This window comes from Periplaneta americana, chromosome 11, assembly GCF_040183065.1.
Source record: "Periplaneta americana isolate PAMFEO1 chromosome 11, P.americana_PAMFEO1_priV1, whole genome shotgun sequence".
In the NCBI taxonomy this organism is placed as follows: domain Eukaryota; kingdom Metazoa; phylum Arthropoda; class Insecta; order Blattodea; family Blattidae; genus Periplaneta; species Periplaneta americana.
In genome coordinates this window covers 50,841,973-50,854,737 of record NC_091127.1, presented here as the reverse complement: position 1 = coordinate 50,854,737, position 12,765 = coordinate 50,841,973, and the positions used below count along the sequence as shown (strand labels likewise).

The 12,765-nt window shown below is 35.6% G+C and overlaps 1 protein-coding gene across 1 annotated transcript in view; it reads left to right on the top strand.

Moving 5' to 3' along the window:
• The first annotated feature begins 927 nt into the window (after nt 1-927).
• Nucleotides 928-12,765, top strand: part of LOC138708518 (secreted protein C-like) — a 1,615,872-nt gene continuing 1,604,034 nt past the window's right edge. The window contains exon 1 of the mRNA XM_069838633.1: nt 928-977. The gene's annotated coding sequence lies outside the window, so the exon portion shown is untranslated. The remainder of the gene's footprint in view (nt 978-12,765) is intronic.

The following is a 12,765-nucleotide window of genomic DNA, read 5'->3' as shown; positions in this document are numbered from 1 at the left end:
CTATCAGTCATAAAAATTACAGCACGATCGACTATCTTAGGTGCTGTGACATGAAATGTTTTAATAAGCGGGAAATATTCTCTTGTCTCTTAAGTGCAACCGGTAGACTGAAGAGTTTCGTAATAATATAGCCTTCTGTATGGCCACTGGATATAGCGAACATCGCGTACATAGCTTAGAGCTCTGTGTGACCTCAGCATTATACAAGCTTATCACACCACACAAATGACATTGCAATGTAAGAGAAGGAAAGAAGTTCTGCAGAGCGACGGCGGTGCTTAACATGCTGTATGATATTGAAACTTCATCGTAAAATGCTGAACACTATTGGCAGCAGAAATTTAATTTAATTAGGTCCCTAAAAGTTGGTTTGGTAATGATAAAATTCTTATTATTAATAACAAATCCGAGTTTGGGATAATCCAGAGTGTAAGAAATTACGAAGAGAAGTAAGTTCTCCGCTTAAAGAGAAGTGAGAATAATGAAGACGGGACATAAAAAATGCTGTAAATGCCAATATCTTTGAAACTTGTTTCCTTTTTTTTCCAAAAAGAGTCTGTCTCTAGCTCGATCCAGTAAGAAAAGAGGATATATCTCTTTGCAATGTTAATTAGAATCTAGCTTCCCCCATAAATGTGTATTACTTTATTATTTGCACAAAACGCCTTGTTTTCTAGGAGTTTTTTCTTTGGCACTTTCTGCATTTTTGTGTCCACTCTTCAATTAGATTCCGACACGGCATAAAAATACAAGTCTATCGATAAGATACGTGAGTCGATAGCAGAAAATAAATTGGGTAGTTCTAGTAGTGATGTTGATGAAAGTACTAAGTTATGATAAATAGTATTTTCGTTCTCCTATTTGTAGAGTTTTCTTAGAAAATTTGACTGAGATTATTTTATGTAAATGAAATCTCTTTTGTTTTCAGATCCCGACACTGCTCCAACGTGGACAGTTCATTGGAAGGCAGTTTGAAGGTAATGTGACTTTAAGAATTTCCTATTTTCAATTGATTAAAGTATGAATTATATCTTTTATAGCACTTTTCACAATATTGCAGTTCCGTAAATAGAAGTAATGGAATACGATAATTAAATTATCTCTAATAAATCATTACTTATAATCCAACGCAGGGATGCATATTATATTTACTACTAGTTACTGAATTGTCTACAGTTAAAATAAAATTATTTTTTTCTTCTTACAAAACTAAAGACTACGATCTTTGCTAATTAAGGAATTGAAAAAATCACTTTGAAGTATATTAAAATTTTGACATTGCATTTTTATACATGTTTTTCTGTAATTTTATATAATACCATAGCCTAATATATTATAGTATTTTATCAAAAAAGTTTATTTCGGAACAACCGATGCTATAGTAAAATAAATAGACATTCTACTCTTATTTAGCATGTCTAACAATTAGAAGTACTGGTAAACAATTTGTGAGATTTTTTTTTTTTCATTACGATGTTCTTACAATAAAATTACAAAATTAAACCTTGTCAGAATTGGAAGAGCTAGAAAAATAAATGATACGAATGATATAAAATTAAAGTTCAGCATATATATATATATATTATATATATATATATATATATAATATAATTATGTAGGTTTTCGATATGCAGTTCTTTAGAATAAAAATATCCTTAAGAGAAGATAGCGACTATTGTTTATTCTGACCTACTCACGAACACAAAAGCGATAGTTGCTAACTCGGTTAATATAGTTTGTTGAAATTTGTTTTACTTAACATTAGTAGTTCAAAATGAAATTATATAATTCTGATAAAATCTAAATCCTGGGGGAAATTTTGAGTTCAAAGGGTAAATTCTCACTTTCCTGGGTGGGGATCATGCAAATCCGTCATTAATGCCTATAATGCATTATCACAGATTAGGTAATATAAGTAAACTAACACTAGTATTCAGTCAGTTACCATTGTCAGCACATTTCGAACTGGCGGATCGAGGTCAAGGAATGAACTGCATTTGCCACGCGTGCTTGTCCCATTCCTGGACCATTCTTCTCAACTAAAGTCAGCTGAGATAGTCGGGATTACCAGTACTTCAGTATACAGTTTTCAGTTTAGTGACTCGTGCGTGGTTTTGTACGTGACCTTGAAATCCGTTCGAATTGCGCCGAGTTTAGAAGTGATTAACCAGCATTACAAAAATACTTGTCTGAATTTATGTTAAATTAATGAAATAGTCGTACACCAACTTAAATCTTTCAATGCAAAAGTGACATATAAACATATTTCACATTTTGGGCTAATGAAAACGCCTTGTTTATGAAATTCAGAAAATGAAAGATTATCCACTTATTTTAGGAAACTATATATTTCATTTATGCATTCATTTTGAATAATACTTCAAAGAAATAACGTGTAACACTCGTTGCTGACGTAATAAAGAACTGCACTGTTATTAAATGCAGTTTATCATCTTAATGAAAACGATTTTTAACTTATATATAATTTTCCATATATGCGGTGTTAAAAAAAAGAATGCAATATTTTTGGAGGTAGTAGTATGCATCAAAACAAGAAAGTCTTATAAATATGGGTCCTATAACACATACTTTCTGAGATCTGAACACTTGTTCATAGGAGGTGCTCAATGTGACGTCCATTTGTGACAATGCCTTTTTCTGCCGCACAATACAGCAGGCTACCAAATAATCATACCCTAGTTGACACCCCTGGCATGGAATACTCATACGGCGCAAGGAATACTGAAAAGAAAAGTTAGGTTGCGGATATGAGCAGAGTTCAGCAGAGATGGTGGTGTGAATTTTCGTAATCAGCATGTGTGGGCTGATGAAAATCCCCATGCAGTTGAAGAAACAAGGCATCAGCACCGATTCTCAATCTAGGTATGGGCAGGCGTTCTTGGCGATAGACTAAGGGCCATAGGTGCTACCAGAGATTAACTGGGGATCGTTATCAGGACTTTCTAATTAATGTATTGCCTACCTTGCTGGAGTATGTGCCGTGTCAGCAAAGACTACAGATGTGGTTCATGCATGGTGGCACACCAACACATTTTTTCCGCAATAAGCGTGAAGACCTATCGCTGACATTTCAGGACCGCTGAATTGATTGGAGAGGCCCCACACCTTGGCCTGCTCGTTCCTTAAATCTAAATCCACTAGACTTTTGGTTATCAAAATCAATCAGGTCAGTTTCAAAGAGTGCGCGACTCTTTACGCCAAAGGGCAGAGGAATGCACTGTCATGAATGGACATCTCATTGAGCACCTCCTATGAACAAGTGCTCAGATCTCAGAAAGTATGTGTTGTAGGATCCATGTTGGAAATGTTTTTTTTTTCTTGTTTTGATGCATACTAGCACCTCCTAAAATATTGGATACTTTTTAACACCTTGTTTAGAAAACTAGATGGAACGTACGAATCTTCGTGATTTTTGTATTTCATAAATAATTGGAGAAGTTGAATGGAAAGTTTTAAAAATAATCTTCCATTGTTGTTGCTTCCTATTTAAAATAATGGAGACGCGAAATGTGTTTCGTTGCTTAATTTATTATGCTGCAATTGGAAGAACGTGTGGAGTGTAATCCAGTTGTTGTGAATTCTAGTGGAGTGTTACGATTAGTCCGACATCCAGGTCACACAAATTCTGGAATTGTCAGTTTCTCACGTTTATCGTTTGTTTATAATGTCATGTAATGTTTCCATTATCAACATCTGCTACAAATTAGCCCTCTCTGAAATGGAAAAGCCATTTGATATAACCTACTTCTGAAAGGTCACTACAGCCAAATACGAAATCAATATGATTTCCATCGCTGAAATTAACACAGTTATATATGTGAATAAGTATATACCCATAATATCTGCTGTAAGAATCTAGTATTGGTAATATTGTAGCATTGTTTCATTTACTAGAAACTGAATTTTCTTGCTTGTGAGAAAATGACAACTAATTTCACCAACCGAGATCAAGGAGAGTTGACGAATATTAAATGCTTTAGAATTTAAAAAAATTGTAGTTTTAATATCTTCCATATCAACACTAAAATTAGAAGATGAGATTCTGCCAGTCAACTGACTTCACCGTATAAAAATGATGAAGCATCTGTTGGCTCGCTTGAATTTACTTAGTGGGAGAAGAGTGTGTCTACAATAAATAGGCCTAGTTACGTATTACCGAAACGAGGCTTAGGGCAACCAAAAAAGACGATTGAAGAATTTCTTGTCACAGCAGAGGTCGGAACAGAGAAATACTTTGTAAGTCTGCATTCCATGATATTAAATGATGATATGGAATGATGCGTCTGGCATCTGGCTGAGACCTTGGAGGAGGCATTTTATATGGGAAACAAATTACTTATATAAGATCAAATTGTCACAAGGACGCAGTACATGTATGTCTTATATCGTGATGCACACATTCATGATTTCATAATTTATCATATCCTTACACCTAAATTTAATTTACTACATTTCGTAAGATAATATACAGAGTGTATTAAATGTATAGAATAGGCCTATTACTTGTGAGTTCATAATTTTTTAGTTTTAACATAAAGAGTTGTTCACAGAATTTTTTGCAAGTCATAATATGGGAATTTCTATTATTCAATTACTGCAGTAGGCCTACAGAGAGTTCCTATGCAAACCGGCTCCACTCCAAGCTCTACCTAACAACATCAGAGGTGGACGATCATCCAACCAGAATGGATGTATCATGTGATTAGCACGATGATCCCCCCAGTCGTTATAGCTGGTTCGCGAATCCGGATTTTCGCTACCTATCGTAGCTCCCCAAGTGCATCACGATGCTAGGTGGGCACCGGTCCCATATACTAGCCGAAATTTCATGAGAAAATTTCTTCCCCCATGAGGACTCGAACCAGCACGCATTCCGTAACGCGAGTTCTAGGCAGGATGCCTTAGACCACGACGCCACGGCGCGGGACAGAATCTTTCTCTAGGTGACAAAAATATTATGAATTACATTTTATATTAATTATAGCATATTTCGAATCTGTATAATATACTATGAGTCCTGGCTCGGTTTTTTATTGGTAAAGGAATTTTCTCGTGGTATTTTGGCCAATTAGATGAGCGTTAACTCTGCTGTGCCATGTTGGCATGAGGACAGCAATCGGTTGATCGGCCTTGGCACTCTATGGCCTATAGCGCAAAAGTTATGATGATGATTGTTATTATTATTATTATTAGATTATTATTATTAGACTATTATTATTATTATTATTATTATTATTATTATTATTATTATTATTAAGGTTATTATTTAAGAAAATTAAAAATCGTTTGTGTCAATTTTGAACTGAAAGAGTTTTCACCTTATTACTCGTAGTTGCATATTTTAAATTGTTTTCATGAAAATTAGATACTACCAAATTGTAACTTAAATAAAAAAGGGTTCTTAAACTTTACAAATTATTCTCAAAATGGAACCATTGACTGTAAAACATTCTCACAGTCGATCACGAAAACTGTCCATAATCATCCTCACAGTCACACGATTCTAATTTATTGCGTATAATATCTAACTCTTTCCTTGAGGTCTTCATAACTTTTTGGTTTATCGCTATACACTCTAGACTTAAAAAGTCTCCGAAGGAAAAAGATCAGCGGATTGAGGTCAAGTGATCTAGACCGCCACACAATGTGACCTCTTCTTCCGACACATTTACTAGGAAATATTTCGTTCAGGAAATACCTTGCTTCTCTCTCGAAATTCACAAGAGCACCATGCTGAAACTAGATATTCTGCTGAAGGATTTCGGGAAACAATTACTTACAAATTTGGATAACATGAAACGGCTAATACCAACACCACTCCTATAATAAGAGGAATCTCTCATCTGCTTGAGCTTCCAATATCACTCCCTTTTCATTTTCCGGCTTCTCTAGACATATTTTCATATTAATTCAAAATAAATTTAAACATATTCCAATTGCATAGCTCACTTCCATCGTATAGACCAGGCATGCCAGAAATGAGACACTGAATGTGCAGCATATGTGCGCGGGATTGTTGGTCTGTGCAGATTGCGTCATTCACGTGTTACTCTTACCAGTTCTTAGCCGGAGGGATGTACAAGAATCTGTTCTGCGCTTCTAGTGTTAGATTAAATTGACATTTGAACATTATAAACACACTTAGCAGGAGGAAAAAAACCACAGTTATTGTCAGTGTCTATATTTGACAATTGTAACACAAACATTAGACTTGCCCAGTTATAAGTCACAAAGCAGTGGTTTGTAAAGCATCGTTTAGTAACATGATTTGTATACAACATTTAAAGAAAATATAAATATTGCAGTAATTTCGAAACAATAACAAAACGAGCACAGTATTTCATTTTACGTAGTAGGTACTATTTAAAAGTAATACTCTTTAATATTTCGTCATTGGTAGAGAAATGTTAAAGAAAATATTTTACTCTCAATTACATGCAGTAGGACATTGTGAGGTTTTTACACTGAAATCATTTCGTTGCTATATGTCAATATAAATTCATATTAATGTTAATAAATTGGATAAATTAGGCTTTTATTTAAATTTATATATATAGTTTATTTGGAAACGTTGAGAGCAAGTATCACCAAATTGGAAGCGTTACTGAAGATTTAAAGATTTATTAACGTAAGTATATTATCATAATATAATGACGTGAGATTGAAAATTCGCCATTAATATTTTTCCAGAAAATTTTTCCACCTTGCAAATCGCTGATTTCTTCGCTCCCTTACAACCTCTAGAGCCAGGGGTCGTCAGCACAGAGCACGCTGGGGCTAGCCTCTCTTACCCGCGGAAAACGCAGTCACTACAGTGCTCTCGTAGCTGCTAGCGGTTATGCTCTCTATCTCTCCCTCTTGCACGACAGTGCACACGGGACGGCACCGCGTACCCATTGCACGTTTCAGCGTGTGCTGACGACCACTGCTCTAGAGCCTCACATGTATTTCTCGTTCAATATTCTCATAACTTATCAAATAGAAGTCGTAAGTCGTCTAGCCGTTGATGTCTTGTTGTTATAGACTCAAAAACAACGCTATTGTCACCTTTGTTTTGCCGTGAGAGTAGTGATTATGAATGAAGCGCTGGCGAATATCATATTTTGAGAACTTTACTAATCTGATCTAAACGCTCCCAACACTATTAGGTTCACATGACATGATGAAAACCTTTAATTTTAAAATAATCATTTTTGGCTGAGAAAAACGTCATATTAATTATGTTATATGATTAATTATTTCTCTTCTTCGTTATATCTGTGGACTCCTCAATTTATGTTTCATAATGCATTCACAAACAAAGCTCAATGAGAATCCGTACTGAACTGTGTTACTGAAACAAAAGCTGATCAGCTACCGCAGGTACTATAGAACCCTGTCGCACTTCCCTCCAAGCCGATTCACTCACTCCAGGTAGGGGAATAGGAACTGCACATCGCACAGAGACAACTGCACAATGTGCAGGCTTTTGGCATACCTAGTATACACCATAATTGACAAACTATTTACCTAAAAACATAAAAATGTTGGTGAAGTGACTAATTTCAGATTCTTCATAATAATTTAAGGAAATACTGTGACTAAGGATAAATGAATTTTCAGCAGTTACTGTAGATACTTCCCCAACTAACTATGCTGTGGCAATATTTTGGATATACCATATTTTTTTTTATTTTAGTAGGTTATTTTCGACGCTTTATCAACATCTCAGATTATTTAGCGTCTGAATGAGATGATGATAATGCCGGTGAAATGAATCCGGGGTCCAACACCGAAAGTTACCCAGCATTTGCTCATATTGGGTTGAGGGAAATCCCAGAATAAACCTCAACCAGGTAACTTGCCCTGACCGGGAATCGAACCCGGGCCACCTAGTTTCACTGCTAGACGCGATAACCGTTACTCCACAGGTGTGGGCTGTATACTGTAAAAGTCAGTGGAGTACGCAAGGGGGCTATTACCAGGTTTGAACCTTCCCTTCGACATTAAAAAAATGGCATATTTGAATTTGAGTACTTTTTATCCATAATTGTTTCCCCTTCTCTAATTTCTCACTGTCAGAGTAACAAAATCTACATCGACATAAGGCATAGTCCTCCTACCCCTCCTACAATATAATTCCTGTGCTTGGTGCTGGCACGTTCCATTATTATAGAGAGATCTACCGCCTAGTTACCAACCTTGTAATAAAATGAAGCTGACCCAATATGAAATTTAACTTGTGAAACATATTGGAAAGGTTGTTTTGACAGTTCTGCAATGCATATGTTAAATATTGTGCATTGTCGATTTTCAACTCATTTTAAGAGCGGCATTTACCCGTTCGTTAGAGTTTTGAATTTATTGTGAAACGTTCGTTTAACGTCTTGTACATTTGACAGTTCATATTTTAAATATAAACTTTATCTTATCGTTCCGGGTTCTTTTATATGTCTAAGCAACCGCAAAGCTCAATTTTACAGTTTGTTTAGCAAAAAGTCGCGTAGTGATTCTCGCGAGATTAGTGAAAATTTCACATTGGCAAATGCTTCTTCGCAGGTCACAGCGTGGTGGTGATGATGACGCGAACGTTCTTTCCGGAACTAGTTTCATATCCCCCTGTGACAATTAAGCTGATGATAATAACAATAATGATGATAATAATACATAAAATTTTAAATACTGACAAAGTAAATTGTCAATAACATTAATAATGCACCCCTTCCTTGACAAAATTCTAGGTACGCACCTGATAAAAGTATACGCACAATCAATATGTCGAATTTATTTCTTTATAACATTCAAGAACCTATATTTTATGATAAAATCGATATATTGAGAGAAAAAGGAATATACTGAAATAAATTAGCGCGCCTATTATGTGAATCCAAGTGACTGAATTAGTAGAATAGTGTGTGATTATAATCTTTGTGCAACAAATTTTTAAGTGTATACTTTCTGTTTTATTACTTACGTCTTGTCTACTGTTACTGCAACTTTACTGGATATTCTTAGTACACTAGTGGACGTAGTTGCATTTTGATTGAGAACTTAAGGCAATTTGGACATAAAAATTCTCTGTACATACGGTATTTTCCTGTATATTTAATTTAGTTCTTTATAATATAATGTCTAAGAAGAGGTTCTTCATCCCTTGTTATCTGTCATCTCGGGTAGAGTATTACATGAGAGGAAAAGGATTTCATGTAATTACCTTAAGAATGCTCAAAGAGTAAATAAGTCTTTGTTATGGAATATTCCTTTGTAGTCTTTGAGGAATTACTCTCTCCAAATACACAACATCCGTAGGGAATATTAACTACATGAAAGTTACGGTTCAAATTTAGTGCTCATCTCCAAATTATTCTTTAATTAAATATCTCTGCTTCTCTAATTAACGTGGGGTTATTTTTCACTCAAACATGATATATAATACCTATTCCACGGATTCATGTTCAGTTGAATATATGTACATATTGTTATTGTTTAGTCACCTGTCCGAAGACAGGTTTGAACCTCATAAGTAACATCAATAAAGCATCACTCATGAGACAACTAACCCATTACGGTAGGGTGGCTAGTTCAAGTTGATAAATTATACTTTGCAACAGGGTTGTAGTACCAAACTTTACAGTGCCGGAGCTTTTTATGTTTTTTTTTTTTTAACTTTGGGGAAGGGGAAGGTTTGGATGCAAAAAAAATAAGACAAAGAAAGAAATGCCATAAATTAAGACTGTAAGGATAATGCAAGGTAACACCAATCAATATCTACTCCAATTAGCTTCTGAAGCTCAAGCAAACCGAAATGGTCGCTCTAAGGGTGATCATTCTGCGCAATGCAATAAGCTGATCTAAATTTCGCTTTTGTTGCTTCACGGTGGGCTGCACTCATTTATTCGCCAGCATTTTCAATTGATTACTTTTCAGACATATGAATGATTTTTTGTGCTATATTATGAGCACTGGTTCGAATCCCGGTCGGGGCAAGTTACCTGGTTGAGGTTTTTTCCGGGGTTTTCCCTCAACCCAATAGGAGCAAATGCTGGGTAACTTTCGGTGCTGGATCCCGGACTCATTTCACCGGCATTATCACCTTCATATCATTCAGACGCTAAAAAACCTAGATGTTGATACAGTGTCGTAAAATAACCCAATAAAAAAATTATGAGTACTGGATTTCTTGTGTTCAATGATTTTTTTCGTAGTCACTTAAGCTGATCTGATCTGTTCGATCCGTAGTAATTTACTGAATATGAGCGCCATTCATTAGAACAGAAATACAGTCTTTTTTTTAATGCACCTAATGTAGTTACTTCATGACACACTTTACAGCCTAGCTTACATTGCTTACACTCGATCAACGGGTAAGCTTATTTTTTTCTTGACCACACATTTTTTCATTCAATACATTCTGCCACTCACTTTGCAGGCCGACTGTTTGGCTTTCACTTGACATATATTTCACCAAGTACAAATATAGTACTACAAGCAATAGTTTTATTTCCATATCTTATAAACTTTATAATTCTTTACCATTGCATATAAGAAACACGTCATATTTTACTTTCAGAAGGATGGCAAATCCAATCTACAGTGTCAATGATTTTAGCAATATTACTTTTTAGATACTATTTGTTTGAACCTTATGTAATTGACAAATCTGTACATTTTAACCTGATTTTATACTATTTTCCTTTAAAACTTTTAACCTGTTTTTGTGAATGTCTGGTGATTGTATATTTATTTTTTTATTCTTACATTTTATTCATATTGTAGTAGCCTTGTATCATATGTATCTACTCTGACGTTGTCTATGGCTATAAATCGCTGGATGACATTAAATTCATCATCATCATCATCATCATCATCATCTTCTTCTATGACGTTCCAGTCGTACTGGGACTGTATCTTTTATAACAGTATCTCTGGTTGAATTACTAGGTTCATCAAATAAAAGTGATAGATTTGAGATATCAACAATATCAGGAGAGAGATTTAGTTACGTTATAGGCAGTAAATTAACTGTTTAAAATTCACTTCGTAAAATAACTGGGAAACAAACATAACACATTTCGGTAAGTAACACCATAGACAATCTCCTGTATCGTACAAAGACGCGAAAACTAACGAAATACGATACGAAACGAAAGTGAATTAGGAATGCGATCATTTCGCGCAGGCGCACTAAAGTTTAGTTTGGTCCTGGCACTGATTCTTCCCCCATTTCTCACCACACACACCGTCTACGCTTCTAGTGGTCTCGCGACCCTCTACTTCCGAACTTGTTCCGATTTTCTAAAGGAAGCACAGAAAATATAATCACTAAATATTCTGACATTAACTAAGATATTGTTAGCTGGGAAAGTATTGTGATGTCAAAATAGATTTTAAAATTCCAAATCAGTGCCTGCCGGAGTTCCGCTCCACCTTCGAACACAGTGCCGGAGCGTCGCTCCACTCTGCTCCACCTCCACTGCATCCCTGCTTTACAAACCATTACTTTGTGAAATATAACTGAGAAAGCCTAATGTTTCTTGTAGGCCTATTACAGTTAACAGATATAGACACTGATAATAACTGTGTTTTCTTTTCCTTCTGCTAAGTGTGTTTATAATGTCCAAATGCCTAGTAATCCAAAAGGCCTACTACAGCCGCGGCGAAAAATGCGACTCACGAGCACATTGTGGCTCGCAGTGCTTTTCTCTCGCTTCCTACCTACAACCCCCACCCTCTCACTCAATGGAGTCAAACTCCGTTCCATTTGTATTTGTCTCGGACCTGCGAGTGGCGTATCGTCGCAATATCTCTCTCGAAACCATGTACCTCTACAAAAACGAAAGTTTCAAGTAGGATGGGAGGATGCATTCTTTTGCTTACAATATGATGAAAATATTAAATGTATGATTTGTTCACAAATATTACTAGGAAAACGGTTGTATAACATAAAACGGCATTATAAGTTACTACATGTTACTGATGAAACATTAAAAGGTTAAGTGTTATTATTATTATTATTATTATTATTATTATTATTATTTCGATCCTTTTTCAGCAGATGTACGAATAACGCGGTTAGGTCTTCAATTTAAACTCACAGATTTACAATGTAATGTTACAATGAAAGCTAGATGTAAGGACTTGACAACTTGAACTTTTCAAATCTTTGGAAAAAAATAAATATTTGAAGCTTCGTTCTTTCGCTTGCTCTGTTGAAGCCATGTTCGCTGTAACTTACGTTTGTGAAAATTATTTTCAACAATGAAAATAGTAAAAATCAAATTTAGATCACGACTGACAGACAAATACCTTCGTGATCAACTACGATTGGCAGTAAGTGACATAATTCCTGATTTTGAAACTTTGTCGCAGAGACATTCTGAAGACAGTTAATTTTAGGTTGTGATAATGTGTCCTATGTTTTCTTGTTCATTTCTTTCTTCGTTACACGTCCTAAACATTAACTTCCCCTTCGGTTGTCCGCCTCCCTCCATAAGTGCTATGCACGTTGCAGCTTACACAGTGGCTCGGCGCACCATGGCCTTTTCGCCACGGCTGGCCTACTATATACTGTAGAAGCGCAGAATAGATTACTGTACATTCCTCCAGCTAAGAACTGGTAAGAGCAACGCTTGAATAATGCAGTCCGCACAGACCAGCGATCAGCGCACAAAACTGCACATTCAGTGTTTAATATCTGGCATGTCTACACTACACAAACGAAACGTTTTGTTTGTTCCAAGCAGCGAGAGAGCAGGAATTGGTACA